General features: G+C 43.8%; 1 long non-coding RNA gene across 1 annotated transcript; it reads left to right on the top strand.

Annotated features, from left to right (window-relative positions):
- The first annotated feature begins 4377 nt into the window (after window positions 1-4377).
- LOC122446844 lies at window positions 4378-13729 on the top strand. The gene is made up of 4 exons (XR_006271008.1): window positions 4378-4489; window positions 5368-5616; window positions 7461-7576; window positions 11963-13729. It is a non-coding gene; the product is annotated as an uncharacterized LOC122446844 (long non-coding RNA).
- The last annotated feature ends 4203 nt before the right edge of the window (window positions 13730-17932 follow it).

Here is a 17932-nt window from a genome sequence, read left to right as displayed (position 1 = left end):
AACGGCAACCCACTCCAGTGTTCTTGCCTGGAGAATCCCAGGGGCGGGGGAGCCTGGTGGGCTGCCATCTATGGAGTTGCACAGAGTCGGACACGACTGAAGTGACTTAGCAGCAGCAGCAGACATCGTTCTTGCCTTAGCTAATTTGGTCCACACAGCAACCCTGGAAGGTAGGTACTGTAACAAATTGCAGTTTACAGATGGGAAAGTTGAGACCCGGAGGGATAAATGATTTGTGCAGTTAGATAATGAGTACGTGGCATGCGCATGTTCACTCTATACAAGGCCCTGCTCTGGAACCACCGGCAGGTCTGTGGGCGCCCAGCAGAGTGCTGCAGAAGTTAAGGGGTCAGCAGGCGAATGGAAGCACGTCCAGCTCTCAGCACCTGTCTCCCCGGGCAGCCTGGGTCCCTGCCTAATCCTGTCCTGTTGGTCTTAGGCTGACTCATTCAGAGGTCTAGAAGAATCCAACTCTGCCAGCCTGAAGAGCCCACTTCTGCCCGATGGCACCCATCTCAAGACACAATACATACTCCTCGATCCGGTAGCCAGCTTCTGCAGCTCTCGGCACCGGGTGGGTGTCTGACGAATGTTGATACAAGAACCCGATACTGTTCTGCTCCGAGGCTGCGCGCTGCCGCTGGTGGTGCGTGGCCCTCTGTCAGACGCTGCTTCTCCAGGCGCCAGGGCAGGATGGTCTGGGGCTCCCCAGCTGGCTCAGGCAGGTCTGTGCCACCACCTGAAACACATCAGACCGACCCATTGTGAAGCTGCCACTGGTTAGAGTTCATTAAGGATTTGCTTCCTCTGGGACTCAGAGAGCCCCTGGTCCCTAGCCCTCAGCCCATTCTCATCCTCCTTTAACCATCCTCACCCCAGACACCCCTCTAAGTGCACGTGTGTGTATGTGTGTGTTAAGTCACTTCAGTCGTGTCTGACTCTCTGCAACTCCATTGACTGTAGCCCACCAGGCTCCTCTGTCCACGGGATTCTCCAGGCAAGATTACTGGAGTGGGCCGCCATGGCCTCCGCCAGGGGATCTTCCCAACCCAGGGATCGAACCCACGTCTCTTATGTCTCCTGCATTGGTAGGCAGGGCCTTTACCACTAGCGCCACCTGGGAAGCCCTTAAATGCATATATGTGGTGCCAGACACTATTCTAAATACTTGACATGTATTAACTCGTTCATCCTCACAACCCCTCTTGACCATTACACTACGTTTGCTGAGAAAGCTCTGGTTTATGCTATTATATTATCACCATATTTCACTGTATTGTTGAATGGGTAAAACAATTACATGGTAAAAACTATGAGAGAGATAAAAGGATATACGTCAGCCCATGTCCAGATGGGTTACCCTGCAACAACCTTTAAATGGGGACCAGAATGGGCCCCTGCTTTCCCTCCGTACCCCAGCTGGCTCTGCGCTGACTCCAGACAGAGCTGGAGCCTTGCAGCCCTCGGGGCAGGACAGTTTAGCCTGGGCTAAGCCGATGTTTCCCAGACTTGAATCTTCCCAGGACTTCTGTCTCCATTTTTGCCCCATTCAACTAGTACCTCTACTTTTTAATTATTTACTTTAAAAATTATATTTAAATTAGCTTTAATTTAAATAATTTCTAAAGGAAACTTGGTATCACTGTCCCAAAGGAGATGGTAGGAAGTAGCTGCTAAGAACATGGGCTCTGGATTGAATCCAAGCCTGGCCCTGTCCTCCCTGTGACTCTCTGGGTATTTACTAAAATCCTCTGAACCTCAGCTTCCGTATCTGAAAAACAGGGGACCTAGAACTGTCTCATGGGGTTGTTGGTGAGGACCAATTCACAACACTCCTTGGAACTTGGCAAGAGTTCACTACCACTTAGGAGATGACCGCAAAAACAAACATACAGAAAAGCAAACAATTGATTAAATATTAACCAGACACTGTCTGCAGCCCAGTGTTCTCTTTGTACAAAGATGAACAAAGGTTAACGGCCATTTTGAAAGCTTATAAACTCCAAACAAGATTTTCTTAATGTGGTGAGAAGTACTGCGGAGAGTTGAAAGAGGAATAACTATCTCACCTTGTGAGACGCTCTTATCACGCCTGTGTCCCAGCTAGAACCATCCCGTGCACTTTTCGTCACTGGGTCCACTCTCTGAGAAAGGTTGGGTGGAGCAGTAATTTCCCAGGGGTAGGGTGGAGGGGTGGGGGGAGGCACGTGTCTCTAACAGAGAAATCTGTTGATTCACCCAGCTCCTCCCCCACCCCGACCCCTGTTGACCGTACATGTCTTCCCCAAGTGAAAATTATTGTGTCTGACAAGAGTGTGTGGTCTGTGGGAGAGTGTCGCTGATGTGAGCAGTCGAGAGCCAAGGAAAGGGCTTAAGACCAGCATATGAAGGGGCACCTTAGCCGATTTAGCAGATAGGTATTAAGATGGAGCTTTAGATGTCCTTTGCACACACTGAAGCATGTAAGATTTCATATTCACTTTCTTACTGAGTTTACCAATCCAGTGAAACATTCAGGACAATGATGATAAAAGCAAGACAAGCCATGACTAGCTTAATGATGATAAGCATTTCCCTTAGTAAAATGTACTTATTAATTTTTGATGCCATCTTGGGCTTCCTCAATGGCTCAGTGGTAAAGAATCTGCCTGCAATGCAGGAGATATAAGAGATGCAGGTTTGATCCCTGGGTTGGGAAGATCCCCTGGAGTAGGAAACGGCGGCCCACTCCAGTATTCTTGCCTGAAACATCCCATGGACAGAGGAGCCTGGCGGGCTACAGTCCAAAGGATTACAAAAAGTTAGACATGACTGAGCAACTGAACAAATACCATCTTGATCTGCTTCTTGGAGAACCCAAACTAACATGATAGCTAAGATGTTCAAGAAGAAAAAGTTGGGGGAACACACTCTACTTAATATCAAGATTTGTTATAAAAGCACAGTAATCAAAATAGTTTGATTTTGATTTGGACAAATCAAAAATTTGGACACAGGTTTGGATAAATAGATCCAAAGACCAGACTAGACATCCCAGAAGCCTTGCAATGCATACACACACACACACACACACACACACACACACACACACAATTTAACAAGTGTGGCTCTATAAGAGAGTGGAAAAGGGACAATATTTTGATAAGTAAAACTGGAATATTGGATATCTCTATGGAAAGGGGGATGAAATAACACTTCACACTTCATACAAAAATCAACTCCAGGTGTATTCTAAACCTAAAGGTAAAAGAAAACAATAAAGCTTCTATAACATAATATGGGAGACTGTCTTCATGGCTCCAATGTAGGAGAAAATTTCTTAATTGGGATACAGATAGCTGTAACAAATGAGGAAAAGACCACTGTTTGGATTCCATTAAATTAAGAACATTTCCATTAAAAACAACCATTTAAAAGCTAGAAAGGATCTTTGCAACACATATAAGTGGTATTGGGATCATATCCAAAATACAAAAAGAACTTCTACAAAAGATCAAGAAGCAAACATTCCAAGAGAAAAATGGTAAGAGTCTTGAACAAGCAATTCACAGAAGAAGCTCAGGTCCATTCAGTATCAGAGAAATGCAAATTAAAATCACTGTGAGATATCACTCTATACCCACCAGAATGTACAAAAGTACAAAGAATGACAAATATCCAGGAATTACAAAAATACACAAATGTGTACTATTCAAACTGATCACTCCAAGTGTGGGTGAGGATGTGAAGCAAAAGGAATTCTCATGTTCAGAGTAGAGGTATAATTTTGGTATGGCCACTTTAGAAAACAGGTTGGCACCGCATACTGCAATTGAAGATAGGACTACCCTAGAATTCAGCAATTCTACTTCTAGGTTGAACCAAATACCTATTCATAGAAACATGATTCTTACAGTTCCAAAACAAAAATTACTCAAATGTTCATTAATAGCAGAATGGATAAATATAATGTGGTAACTTCAAACAATGGACAACTATACCAAAAGGAAAATGTAGCAGACTGCCATTGCATATAAATGTATGTTGGATTTCTCAAACAAAATTAAGACATTCTTTAAAAACATACAGTACGTTTCTATTTATAAAAAATCAGAATTAAGCAATACTGTATTGTTCAGGGGTGAATACCCATATATGGCAAATTATAAAGAAGCATGAACAGCATAAAGTGAGGATAGTGGAACCCTCCAGGACAAAGGGAAGGTGGTGTGACTCAGAAGAGGCATGAGGTGGGGCTTCCGGGAAGCCAGCAAAGAGCAAATAGTGTTTGCTTTTTCGTTATTTATTGACCTATAAAATTCTACATAGTGAAGTTTCCTGTGTGTCATATTTTGAAATAAGTAAACTTGACTTGGTTAATCGGTTGGACAATGACAAGTAGCTTTGCACCTAGAATATCTGGTGAACATTTTCCAAGGTTTAGATGTAAATGTGTTTAAAGCGTTCACTGAGACAAAAGCATTTCATCAAAAATGTGAAGATGATAAAGGTAAATTGAAATTTATGCTTGCATATTTCCCAACTCTTTTTGGGAATATCAGTTTTTAAAAAAGTTCCTCTGTAAAGGAATGAGAGGATAATTAACAGTTATTTGATAGGTCTCGGTATATAGCCTTTTTGATATACTTCCCAGAAACTGAGAACATTAATTACTCTAATGATTGGGTTGCAAATCCTTTGCAAATCAATGATTTCTAATTCTTGGCTTTCAACAAAACTTGAGGAATTAGTCAAACTATTAGCTGATGTAATGTTAAAAGTGGTTTTTGATGATAGATCATTAAGTGATTTTTAAGAATGTCATTCATAAAAAGTTCCAAGAATGATATATATGACAATGTTACAATAAAATACATCCATTGCTATTGTTTATGTGAACAAAACTTTCCAGTGCTTACCTCTATAAAAATATTCCATAAAAAAAGAAATTAACTGACTCTTTCTCATTGTAGCACTTAGTAATATTCCACAATGGATAAATGAACCAATTAATATTTAAATGCTCAGTTTACATTATTAAGAAATGAATTTCCTTTTTTACATTTATACTTATCATTTATAAAAATTTTAATTTACTTATATGGCTTTGCTCACTTGTATATTCAATAAAATTATAATATAGCTTAATCTAGGATGTGATCACAAGAAATAAAAAATTTTTTTTAATTTGTGTGTGTTTAATTTTATTGCAGAGATGCAAGATAAAGTAATCTATAATAAGACTTTCAAGAATAAAAAACGTTAGAATGAAATTTTATAAGATGTACTGAATAGACTTAACGATTGTTCATGTATTTTTAAATAAATGATTATATCAGATTACTATGAAATTTAATATCTTTAAATACATTTTATTTTTGGCCACAGCATGCAGCATGTGGGATCTTAGTTCCCCAACCAGGGATCAAACCTGTGCTCTCTGTATTGGAAGCATGGAGTCTTAACCACTGGACCACCAGGGAAGTCCCTTTGAGATTCTTGATTCTTCTGCACAAGACACTGCAGTGACATGGACAGATGGAAGTGGACTTCCTGCCACTGCAGGTTGTGGGTCCCTGTGATGAGAGTAACCAAGGGAGGAGAAAAAACCCGGCCTTCCACCCGCTAAACAAGGAGGTACTGAAGCCCTCTGTCCAATTCCACCCCTCACTTCTCAAGCCAAGCTGACTCCCCCTTGCCTTAGATGCCTCTTCCTCCAGGAAGCTCTCCATGATATTTCTTGTGTACTTCCGCCACTGGGGCACTTCTCATACTGTGTAGCAATTGCCTTCTCAACTGCCTGTTTCCCCCATTAAACCTCAGAGCCTGCTGAAGCAGTGGGCTGGATCTGTCGAGTTCAGCCCCTGCCAGGAATCCTGGCACATGGAGGTGATTGGTCATTACTGAATGAATGAATGGAGTGAATGGATAAATAGTAGTCCTAAATCAGGTGGCTCTCAGTAGCCCCACATCTCTGAAGAGGATTCTACATTTGATTTTTTAAGGAAATAGAGATAGAGGGGACCTTGGAGTCACATAGTTCCCTCCTGCCAGGTGAAGGAAGACCACTCAGACTAGAGTCAAGGACCTCGAGGTTCCTTGTGCAGAAAGACGGCGGGGCCGGGGACCCTGAGTGCACTGGGCTCTGAGAGGTGGAGGAGGCTCAGACCTCTTCTGTCCTGAAGCCCTGGCACGCACACATGTGAAGACATGCGGTAGTTACCTTATGGAACGATGGTTCATCAAACATAGTTCACAACAGGAGTTGTTTCGGCCTGTCGAGCATCCTGTCAGGGAGGTTCCCTCATCGTACACATGCTCTGATTTGGACATTATGTCCCAGGCCTGATATGCAGCCCTCCATGATTGAAGGCCTGGGTTCCAGGGTCCTCTCCCCACCACCCCTCCACACACACACACACAGCCCCAGCCCTGTGCTGGGATATGCTTCAGTTATTACTTCTTGCTGTTCACATTCAGGGTATTGGCTGTGCTCAGAGCATCTCAGGCTCAGAAAAATCCTGATGCCTGGCTCAGGGTGGCCCAGCTCCCCGAGCACCGCAGGGCTGGGGCTGTATGGCCATCCTGGCAGTCCCCAGGGAAGCAGGAGCCCTGAGCCCTTGGTGCACATTAGCTGCACTCCCTGTGGCTGTCTTGCTGCTCCCCTAGGTCTCTCTCCTTGCCACTCGCCCCCTAGGTAATGCCAATAACTGGTGCTTCTCCAGTGCTCCTCCAGGCGAGGGCTGTGCGGAGGCCTGAAGCTGCACTGCCAGCTCCAGGCTGGGGACAGCAGCTCTGGTGACCTGGCCTGGCCAGTAGGCTGGCGCCACCTCCTGGTGGGAAGCAGGACTGACATGCTCCTTTTCATCTGTCTCCTCCACCCATGTCTCCAGAGTCAGGGGGCTTTTGCAGAGCCCCTGCTGAGTCCCCTGACCTCTGGGAGAGATAGGAGGGGACTGAGGCTTGAGGCACGATGTCCAACACTCAGAGTCTATCATCTACCCTGAGAAAGCTGCTGGGCCCCAGGTGAACAAGACGAAACCCCAACCAGCAGAGGATTAGCTCATGTGCAAGCAGGCCTGCAACTCAGAGTGGGAGAAGCAGTTGCGAGGTCCTAGCTTTGAATCTCAGCTTCTCCACAAGCCAGACATGTGATCTCTAGGAAGTTACTGTTCTCCTCCGAGGCACACGTCCTGAGTCTGTAAAACAGGGCTAAGAACACTTGCCTTGCTGTGTTGTTGTGACGATTAAATGATGGATGTGAACCACTTGACACAGGGCTCAGAATCTGTCCTTAAAAGTAATCCACTAATAAGAGGGAACCAGGGCTCAAGAACAATCACTTTTAAAATATAAATTAGAAGAGATTCAAGTTTATTCCTATAAGAACACCTTGGTTCTTACTCATGTTCTTGAGTAGCAGTAAGAGGACTAGAGTGGCCACCAGCTGAGTAATCAAGTCACTGTCTGTTTTACTTAAGCTGCAGCCATGGAGAGACACTGAAAAAAGTCATCAAGAGCTATAGAGGCAGCAAGGAGCAGACAGATGCCAGCACTGATGGCTTGGGAGATGCACTCACTGTGCCACGTTCTTTGGGTAAGGGAACTTCCTTAATCTTCAAACAGCCCCAGGACTAAGTGCTATTATTGCTCCTATTTTAGAGATGAGGAAGCTAGGGCACCCAGAGATTGGGGGACCAGCCCCAGGTCACACTGCTTCTAAGCAGCAAAACTAGGATTGGAACAGGGCAGTCTGGCCCCAGAGCCTCTCTATTCCCAACTACTAGGTGATAACTGCCTCTGATCTGGGAACTCTGTTCATCCCCATCCTTTAGATGAGAAAACTGGTGTTCAGAGAGGCAAAGTAAATTTTGCAAGGTCATATAGTAGTCATTGGCAGAGCTACGACAGGCATGATTTTAAGCTGTGATTTTTAGTCAACTGGGTTTCCTACTTAATTTACCTTGGGATCCAAAGTAAACGCCAGCCCCTCTCCAGTCGTGGGAACTGCAAAAAGTGAGCCGAGGGCCCTGTTGGCAGCTGTGTTTCCCATGCAGGACGTGGCAGAAGCTGGTCTATGGTGAGAGACAGTGAAACCATCACAGAGAAAAGCAAAGATGAGACTGCCAGCAGATTCGAGCCCTGGTTCCAGCCATTCCTGAAGCCCAGCTGTACCCTTCTCTTGGGGAGATTTGGTTGTTCAAATTTAGGACTTGACTTTAAGAGCCAATAGAATCTCTCTGTGTCCCCAAGTTGCTCTGGCTGAGTGTCAGTCATTTGCAACCAAAATGGGTTCTTGGAGAAAAGGCAGCATGCAGAAAAAGTGGCTGAAACTGGAAGAATGGGGGACCAGGAAGAATGATGGAGTCAAACAGAAGGCGGGGGAAGCAGAAAGCACCAAAGGCCACGAGGTTAAGCGAGCCGTCAGCCCACCTTCCCAAACCTCAGTACAGTCCGGTTCATGAGCTTGGTCCTGCAGCCCCAAGACAGCCCCCAAACAGCCAGGAAAACATCGTGCACGGGCGCTGTGGAACATTTCCTGTTCCAAACGCATATGAGTTTCATAGCCCTTCTGAATTCCGTGTGTAGACACTCATTTATCCAATTTCTTCTTAGAAATCGTGATTTATTTCCAGTAAATCTTCACACCAGCTAGAAAAACTCCCCATCCTTCAGAATTCCGACTGTGCTCTCCCTAAATATGTGTTCCTACGCCGCCCTCCTCTGCACCCCCCTGGCAAAGCGCTTCTGTGAAGGCAGATGGTACCAGCTCAGAACTGACCCCAGCCCAGCCTGGAGGAAGGCAGAGCTGTTGATGAGTCAGCAGGGTCTGCATTGAAGCATCTGGCCCCAATTACCAAGATGGAAACGGCTTCCTCAAATCTCTCACAGCCCAACAGGAAGCGCTCCACGCGGGCTGCCCGAAGCCTGCTGTTATTCATGCGTGCATTTTCATTTAGCTACAGAAGAGGGATGAGCAAAGAGCATGAAATAATCCTTTCCTTTTGAGAGAGAAAAATGGAATCTAGGGAGGTGACATGACTTTCCTAAGGTCACCAATCAGTCAACAAAGAAGCTCTCGCTGGGGCAGGTTTCCTGGTGTTCATCCGAGTCCTGGTCCAAGCAACAAGCTTCTCAGTCTGGTTGGAGTTCGCATGGAGTCACATTCCTCACCTTCTTCTTCCCGCCCCCTGCCGCCCTAATTTTACTTTCTCTCCGAGCTCAGCCTAGAGGAGAGCTGGTTTCATTCCATCAGTCTGTCATTTATTGACTCACTCATTCAATACGTGCCGGGCTGAAAGAGGCCCGTGAGTCATCTGACCAAATCCTTCCCATCCAGTGTCAGTGGGCTCTTTAATTCTAAGAAACAGAAACTGACTCTAGCCAACTGAAGCAATTTTCTTTTTTAAGAAAGAAATGATTTGGAGATGGGGAAGCTCATAGTATTGGAGAAAAACTGAAGACTTGGGTCCCTGACAGGACAGGTTCCACGAATCCCTGGTTGGTGTCTTGAGGGTTCACACGCTCCCAGCCCCCGCACCCTACTCCCCCCAAGTGTGCAAGACAAGCAAGAGGCCAGTCTCCGTTTTGCTGAAATGCTGCTTAACCGGCAACTGGACAAGATCCCCTGAGCCCACACGGGACACCCAAGGAGTGACCATCGCCTACCCCATTAGGAACATTCAGACCCTCTGCATCAGCAGCGGCCAGGTGGGGCGGCGGGACTCACAAGCTGAGCAGCTGGCGTCGCATCTCAGTGATGTCACGTGGACCCTGGTACTCTTGAGCCTCCCTCAGCCACAGCAGATGGGGGCTCCCCTTGCCACCCTCTTCAAGGGTCTAATGAATGGTCAGCTCTGCGTCAGTGATGCGGGAAGAGATGACACGACAAAGAATCTGGAGCTGGATGATGCTGAGCAATCGCCTTAGTCCAACCATCTTATTCAACTGAAGACCCTGGGCCCCAAGAGGTTCATGGAGTTGATAGATGACAATCAGGATCCAGAAACCAGGTCCCCTCCCATCTTAAAACCCAGTGCTCTCTCGACTACAGGCTTCCCTAATAGCTTAGCTGGTAAAGAATCCAGCTGCAATGCAGGAGACCCCGGCTCAATTCCTGGGTGGGGAAGATCTGCTGGAGAAGGATCGACTCTACCATGAGAAACAGAGGTGGTGAGGCAAGGGACAGATGGGAAAAGGGGGCATATTGCCTCATGAACTAGTCTGCTCAGGAGACAGATCTGATCTGATGGTAAACAGTAAACTTTGTCACAGAGAGGTGGAGCAGGTTGCCCAGGGCACACAGCCAGTGTAACCAAGCTGGGATTAAAGCCAGGCAGTCAGCTTGGCAGGCTTGCTGGGCTGCCGTGGGTCCCCCTCATGCCCATACAGCCCCTCAGAGAACCCCAGGGCTCTGGCTGTCACTGCCTTTTGGGACCTGCCTCTAAGCTTTCCAACTTCAGCTGTTGCTGATATCACCACAAAGTACCTTGATAAGTTCTGGCAATTATAAACTTTTGGTTTGTCTGGTTTATTGACTGAAGAGCTCTTGTACAGAGCCAGACTGCAATGTTTCAGGTTCCTTGAAAGATACAGCATTTTCACACCAATATAGTGTATAAGGGCCATTTGTTTTCTTCCCATCTGTTTCATACCACCCATAATGCACTAAGGAGTTGCATTTTACCCTAAGCTCAAGGAGTGGCCACCTCTGCAACCTAAATAAGCCCACGGGTGATGGGTCCCCTTCATCAACACTTCCTAGCATGATAATCTACCAGACACTGAGGGACACCAGGGGGTCAGATATGATCTCTACATTCAAAGAATACACAGTCTCCTGGAACCACTGAACGCAAACAATGGTTACAATACAGCACAGTGAGTGGTACTACAGAAGGGTCCAAATGCTTTGATTAGAGAAAGAAAGAGAACCCAGCTCTGGGGAGAGTAGCAGGAAAAGAGTCTGAGGAGACTGGGGTTTGACTGCACACAGCTCAACTGTCCGGACAGTCTCAGAGGAGGTGAGGAGACACTGGAAGGCTCGAGACAGGGGTACGGTTTAGAAGGACCATGCTTCTAGATGCACAGAGGGGAGAAGGACCAGGGGGTTAGGAGATGACTATAGAGTTCAGGTGAGAGACGAGGGTTATGCCGAGGCAGAGGCAGTGAAGATGGAAGAGAAACAATGGATCAAGGATAAAAAATCAGAGGTCATATAAATGGGGCTTTTCTTTCTTCCATGGAGTTCACTTCAGCTTCAGATTCATTTGCCATAAAAATAACATTGGATCTGATTCCTATCATGCTTAAAGAATCACAGAGACCTGGTTTCTGGTTAGGTCATTTCAAGCTTCAAGGAAAACACAAGTCAGATTAGACGACCAGAGTTCAAATCATGTCCATCAAATCACGTGACATGCACTTGGGCCAGTAACTTTCATCTCTGAAACTCAGCACACCATCTGCAAAGCGAGAACTATGGCTTCTTTCTCTGAGCTTGTTATGGTGTCAGCTGACTTGGGCACCAACATCGTCTCATCTCTTTTTATCTTTCCTAACAGCAATAACATCAGCCTGCACAATTTCCTGAGCACTCATTATGTCCAAGCACTATTCTAGCATGCATAACTCATGTAATCCTCACAACAGCCTCAGGAGATAGGTACTATTATTATCCTCATTCTGCAGATAAAGAAGCTATAGCAGAAAGAGATGCAGTAACTTGTGAATTCCTCATAGGGGCAGAACAAGGATACGAACCCAGTTGAGCCGCTTGCCATAACTGTCCAAGCACCCACCTACCCTTCTGTACAGAAAGTCCAGGCTCTCCCTCTGAAGCCCTCCCTCCTCCCCTGCACTAAAAAGCCTATGGGTCCTGCTGCCTGGCACCAGGTGGATAAAGAAAAAGCTCAGCTCCCTGCTGCCATTGTGAGATGCCACCACAAGATGTCACTATTGAAAGTCACTCTTTCTGTTTCAGGTGGTGTGCTGGTGCCGTTCTTACTGGCTCAGTTTCCCGCGGAGCTACAGTGCGGTCCCCTGGTGGGGCTCTGAGACTTCAGTTCTCCAGTTCTCATCCATGTGCTTAGCTGGCATTCACCAGATCACTCTAGGGGTGGCAAGCTCTGAATCCAACATGGCTTCCAGACTCCCCTTTGCTTTCTAGCCGGTCTCTTTTCATTTGCATCTCACCAGGTGCCCCTGACTTCAAGTCTCAGGGAGCCACTAAATTTAAGGTCCAAATACCTTTATACACAGGAGACACCTCTCCCTCCGCCCACCCCAGGGCAACTTGTACAATTTGGTTGACCCCCTCTGAGACTGACTGACTTAAGGGAAAAGCAACATTTTTTTAAACACACACACTCACACACACATACACACACACACACACACACACACACACACACACACACACACACACACACACACACTCGAAAACAAAACAAAAACCATGCCCCATTGTACTGTTTTCCCGGGGTAATGGGCATCAGCTCCCCTTACCTGCACACAGCTATCACACAGTTCCAGTGACTGCTGTCTGAACCTACCCCACACCACACATTCTGTTCACCAGCAGGCAGAAGCTCCAGAAGATTCTTTCTGTCTAAAGAGGCGATTACAAACCTTTTGGCCATTGGGAACCCTTTCCTACACCAAAGAAAAGCTTCCCACAACAGATGTTAGGACGAGCCACGGGGCCACCAAGACTTCATGGAGCATATTGAAAGTTTCTTTGTGGACTGATTTCAGAAGTCTGATGAATGTAGTTTTCTGCCCTGGGCAGAGAGAAAATGAAGCTGAAATCTACTATAGATACAAACATCTACATAAAACGAACAGTCCCAACACCAGTCCTCAGCAAGAGCAGGAAAATATCACAGAAAATCGAGAGTGTCCTGAAGGGTAACTATGATGAGCACAGCAGATTTAGCAAATAAAAACACAAACTATCCAGTTAAATTTGAATTTCATGTAAACAACCAATCATTTTTAGGATAAGCATATCACCTGCAATACTTGGGACATACATTCTCTAAAAAAAGATTGGCTGTTTATCTGAAATTCAAATTTAATTGAGCATCTTGTATTTTATCCACCAATCCTAGTTTTGAAGAATAACTATGATCAGAAGTAAATCCAAGTCCTAAGAAAGCAAAAGTCAAAGGTACTTCACAGGTCAACAGTTAAAATTCATCTGGCTACTAAACACTGACCAAACTTTTAAAATTTTTAAAGCAGTGATCCTTTAAGCCTGACTACACACTGGAATTACCTGAGAATTTCTAAAAATATAGATATATAGATGTGCATGTCTGTCCTTGAGGATTCATACTAAACTGAATTCATATCAATTCACATTAAAGCATTCAGTTTTAAGAATTAATAATATTTCTATGAAATAGGAGATGCTAATGTTCAGAGTTGAGGACCATTGTCTTAAAGTGAAGAGTTGTCTGTACCTGCCTACTCAGCTGAAAACTTTTCTGAAGTGATGAAGGAAATAAGGCTGATGCATTTTAGTTGCAATTATTAATATAGGCTTCTTTAAACTTGTAACTCACAGTGAGTTCACACTGACAATAGCCCTCAATATACTGAGGGAAATTTGGCAAAGAGATAGATCAATTTACTAGCAGTTCACAATAAACTGGAAAATTCTGAAGGAGATGGAATACCAGACCACCTGACCTGCCTCTTGAGAAACCTGTATGCTGGTCAGGAGGCAACAGTTAGAACTGGACATGGAACAACAGACTGGTTCCAAATAGGAAATGGAGTATGTCAAGACTCTATATTGTCACCCTGCTTATTTAACTTATATGCACAGTACATCATGAGAAATGCTGAGCTGGAAGAAGCACAAGCTGGAATCAAGATTGCTGGGAGAAATATCAATAGTCTCAGATATGCAGATGACACCACCCTTATGGCAGAAAGTGAAGAAGAACTAAAGAGTTTTTTGATGAAAGTCAAAGAGGAGAGTGAAAAAATTGGCTTAAAGCTCAACATTCAGAAAACTAAGATCATGGCATCTGGTCCCATCACTTCATGGGAAACAGATGGGCAAATAGTGGAAACAGTGGCTGACTTTATTTTTTTGGCTCCAAAATCACTGCAGATGGTGATTGCAGCCATGAAATTAAAAGACACTTACTCCTTGGAAGGAAAGTTATGACCAACCTAAACAGCATATTAAAAAGTAGAGACATTACTTTCTCCACAAAGGTCCGTCTAGTCAAGGCTATGATTTTTCCAGTAGTCATGTATGGATGTGAGAGTTGGACTATAAAGAAAGCTGAGCACCGAAGAATTGATGCTTTTGAACTGTGGTGTTGGAGAAGACGCTTGAGAGTCCCTTGGACTGCAAGGATATCCAACCAGTCCATCCTAAAGCAGATCAGTCCTGGGTGTTCATTGGAAGGACTGATGCTGAAGCTGAAACTCCAGTACTTTGGCCACCTGATGCAAAGAGCTTATTCATTTGAAAAGACCCTGATGCTGTGGAAGATTGAGGGCAGGAGAAGGGGGGACAACAGAGGATGAGATGGTTGGATGACATCACCAACTCAATGGACATGGGTTTGAGTAGACTCCAGCGGTTGGTGATGGACAGGGAGGCCTGGTGTGCTGTGGTTCATGGGGTCACAAAGAGTCAGACACAACTGAGTGACTGAACTGAACTGAACTAGCAATTTCTGTTGTTGTAAAAATAACATTTCTAATAATATTATTTGTCCTTAGTAATTCCACTTTAGGGTATAAATCCTAGGAAAATATTCAGAATTCCAGATAAATAATGATATGCAAAGATGCTAAACATAATAATAAAATAACGAAAAATTGTTCTTCCTGTAAAAAAATCATTTCCATTTTGCCTGAGAACTTTTTATGATTCCTTGTAATGAAAGTCAGCAAGAGCCATGTTCTCTCAGCTTTTTTCTGTGGGAAAATATCTAATTTTCTTTCATCTTTGAAGTATATATTTTGAATAATTTTTTTTCTTTCAGCATTTTACAGAAGCCATTCCAATGACTTCTGGAGTCTACTGTCTTTGATTGGATGTCAGACAACATTCTTATTATTGTATCCTTAAAGGTTGTTATTCAGTCGCTAAGTCATTTCTGACTCTTTGTAACCCCATGGACTGCTGCACACCAGGCTTCCCTGTCCTTCACTATCTCCAAGTTTGCTCAAACTCATGTCCATTGAGTCAGTGATGCCATCCAACCCTCTCATCCTCTGTTGCTCCCTTCTCCTCTTGTCCTTAATCTTTCCCAGAATCAGGGTCTTTTGCAATGAGCCAGCTCTTCACATCAGGTGGCCAGAGTACTGAAATTTCAGCTTTAGCATCAGTCCTTCCAATTAATATTCAGGGTTGATTTGCTTTAGAATTGACTGGTTTGACCTCCTTGCTGTCCAAGGGACTTTCAAGAGTCTTCTCCAGCACCACAGTTTGAAAGCATCAGTTCTTTGGCACTCAGCCTTCTTTATGATCCAACTCTCACATCCATCCATGACTACTTGAAAAACCACAGCTTTGACTACACAGACCTTTGTCAGCAAAGTGATGTCTCTGCTTTTTTTTCTGATTATATAAAATAATAATTTTTTTTAGCTTTTGATAACAGAATTGTGGTTAAGATTTTGAGTTATGTTTTAGAGATATAGTCTAAAATTTCATGGGTAAAATGACATGAAATCTTGAACTTGCTTCAAAATAACTTGGGGGTCACGGGTTGGTAGGCATGAGCATGTTAGAAATGAAATAATATTGACAGTGTGTTGCTAGTATAAGAAGGAAGCTGGCGGTACGCTGGTTTTATTATTTTCTCTGTTTTTAACTTGATGGAAATTTTTTTTTATTGAAGGATAATTGCTTTACAGAATTTTGTTGTTTTCTGTCAGACCTCAACATTAATCAGCCATAGGTGTATATATGTCCCCTCCCTTCTGAACCTCGCTCCCGTCTCCTCCCCATCCCACCCCTCTAGGTTGATGCAGTTTTGAGTTTCCTGAGCCACACAGCAAGTTCCCGTTGGCTATCTATTTTACACATGGTAATGTAAGTTTCCATGCCACTCTTTCCATACATCTCACCCTCTCCTCCCCTCTCCCCACGTCCATAAGTCTGCTCTCTATGTCTGTTTCTCCATTGCTGCCCTGTAAATAAGTTCTTCAGTACCATTCTTCTAGATTCTGTATATATGCGTTAGAATACAATATTTATCTTTCTCTTTCTGACTCACTTCACTCTGTATAATAGGTTCTAGGTTCATCCACTTCATCAGAACTGTCTCAAATGTATTCCTTTTTATAGCTGAATAATATTCCATTGTGTGTATGTACCACAGCTTCTTTATCCATTCATCTGTTGATGGACATGTAGGTTGCTTCCATATTCTAGCTATTGTAAATACTGCTGCAGTGAACAATGGAATACATGTGTATTTTTCAGTTTTGGTTTCCTCAGGGTATATGCCTAAGAGTGGGATTGCTGGGTCATATGGTGCTTTTATTCCTAGTTTTTTAAAGCAATCTTCATACCGTCTTCTGTAGCAGCTGTATCAATTTACATTCCCACCAACGGTGCAAGAGCATTCCCTTTTCTCCACACCCTCTCCAGCATTTATTGTTTGTAGACTTTTTGATAATGGCCATTCTGACCAGTGTGAGGGGGTATCTCATTGTAGTTTTGATTTGCATTTCTCTAATAATGAGCAATGCTGAGCATCTTTTCATGTGTTTGTTAGCCATCTGCATGTCTTCTTTGGAAAAATGTCTGTTTAGGTCTTTTCCCCACTTTTTGATTGCGTTGTTTGTTTTTCTGGCATTGAGTTGTATGAGCTGCTTGTATATTTTGGAAATTAATCCTTTGTCAGTTATTTCATTTGCTGTTATTTTCTCCCATTCTGAGGGTTGTCTTTACACCTTGCTTATAGTTTCCTTTGCTGTGCAAAAGATTTTAAGTTTAATCAGGTCCCACTTGTTTACTTTTGTTTTTTATTTCTGTTACTATAGGAGGTGGATCATAGAGGATCTTGCTTTGATTTATGTCATCGATTGTTCTGCCTATGTTTTCCTCTAAGAGTTTTATACTTTCAGGTCTTACATTAAGGTCTTTAATCAATTTTGAGTTTATCTTTGGTATGGTGTTAGGAAGCATTCTAATTTCATTCTTTTACATGTAGCTGTCAGTATTTCCAGCACCATTTATTGAAGAGGCTGTCTTTGCCCCATTGTATATTCTTGCCTCCTTTCTCAAAAATAAAGTACCCATAGGTTCATGGGTTTATTTCTGGGCTTTCATTCTTGTTTCATTGGTCTATATTTCTGTTTTTGTGCCAGTACCATACTGTCTTGAAGACTGTAGCTTTGCAGTATAATCTGAAGTCAGAAAGGTTGATTCCTCCAGTTCCATTCTTCTTTATCAAGACTGTTTTGGCTATTTGGGGTCTTTTGTGATTCCATATAAATTGTGAAATTTTTGCCTTGCTTATTTAACTTAAATGCAGAGTACATCACAAGAAATTCTGGGCTGGAGGAAGCACAAGCTGGAATCAAGATTGCTGAGAGAAATATCAATAACCTCAAATATGCAGATGGCACCACTCTTATGGCAGAAAGTGAAGAAGAACTAAAGAGCCTCTTGATGAAAGTGAAAGAGGAGAGTGAAAAAGTTGGCTTAAAGCTCAACATTCAGAAAACTAAGATCATGGCATCTGGTCCCATCACTTCATGGCAAATAGATGGGGAAACAGTGGAAACAATGGCAGACTTTATTTTTCTGGGCTCCAAAATCACTGCAGATGGTGATTGCAGCCATGAAATTAAAAGACACTTGCTCCTTGGAAGGAACGTTATAACCAACCTAGACAGCATATTGAAAAGCAGAGACATTACTTTGCCAATAAAGTTCTGTTTAGTCAAAGCTATAGTTTTTCCAATA

Source organism: Cervus canadensis, chromosome 8 (genome assembly GCF_019320065.1).
Source record: "Cervus canadensis isolate Bull #8, Minnesota chromosome 8, ASM1932006v1, whole genome shotgun sequence".
In the NCBI taxonomy this organism is placed as follows: Eukaryota; Metazoa; Chordata; class Mammalia; order Artiodactyla; family Cervidae; genus Cervus; species Cervus canadensis.
The sequence above is the reverse complement of the archived record's forward strand: the minus strand, read 5'-3'. Positions and strand labels throughout refer to the sequence as shown.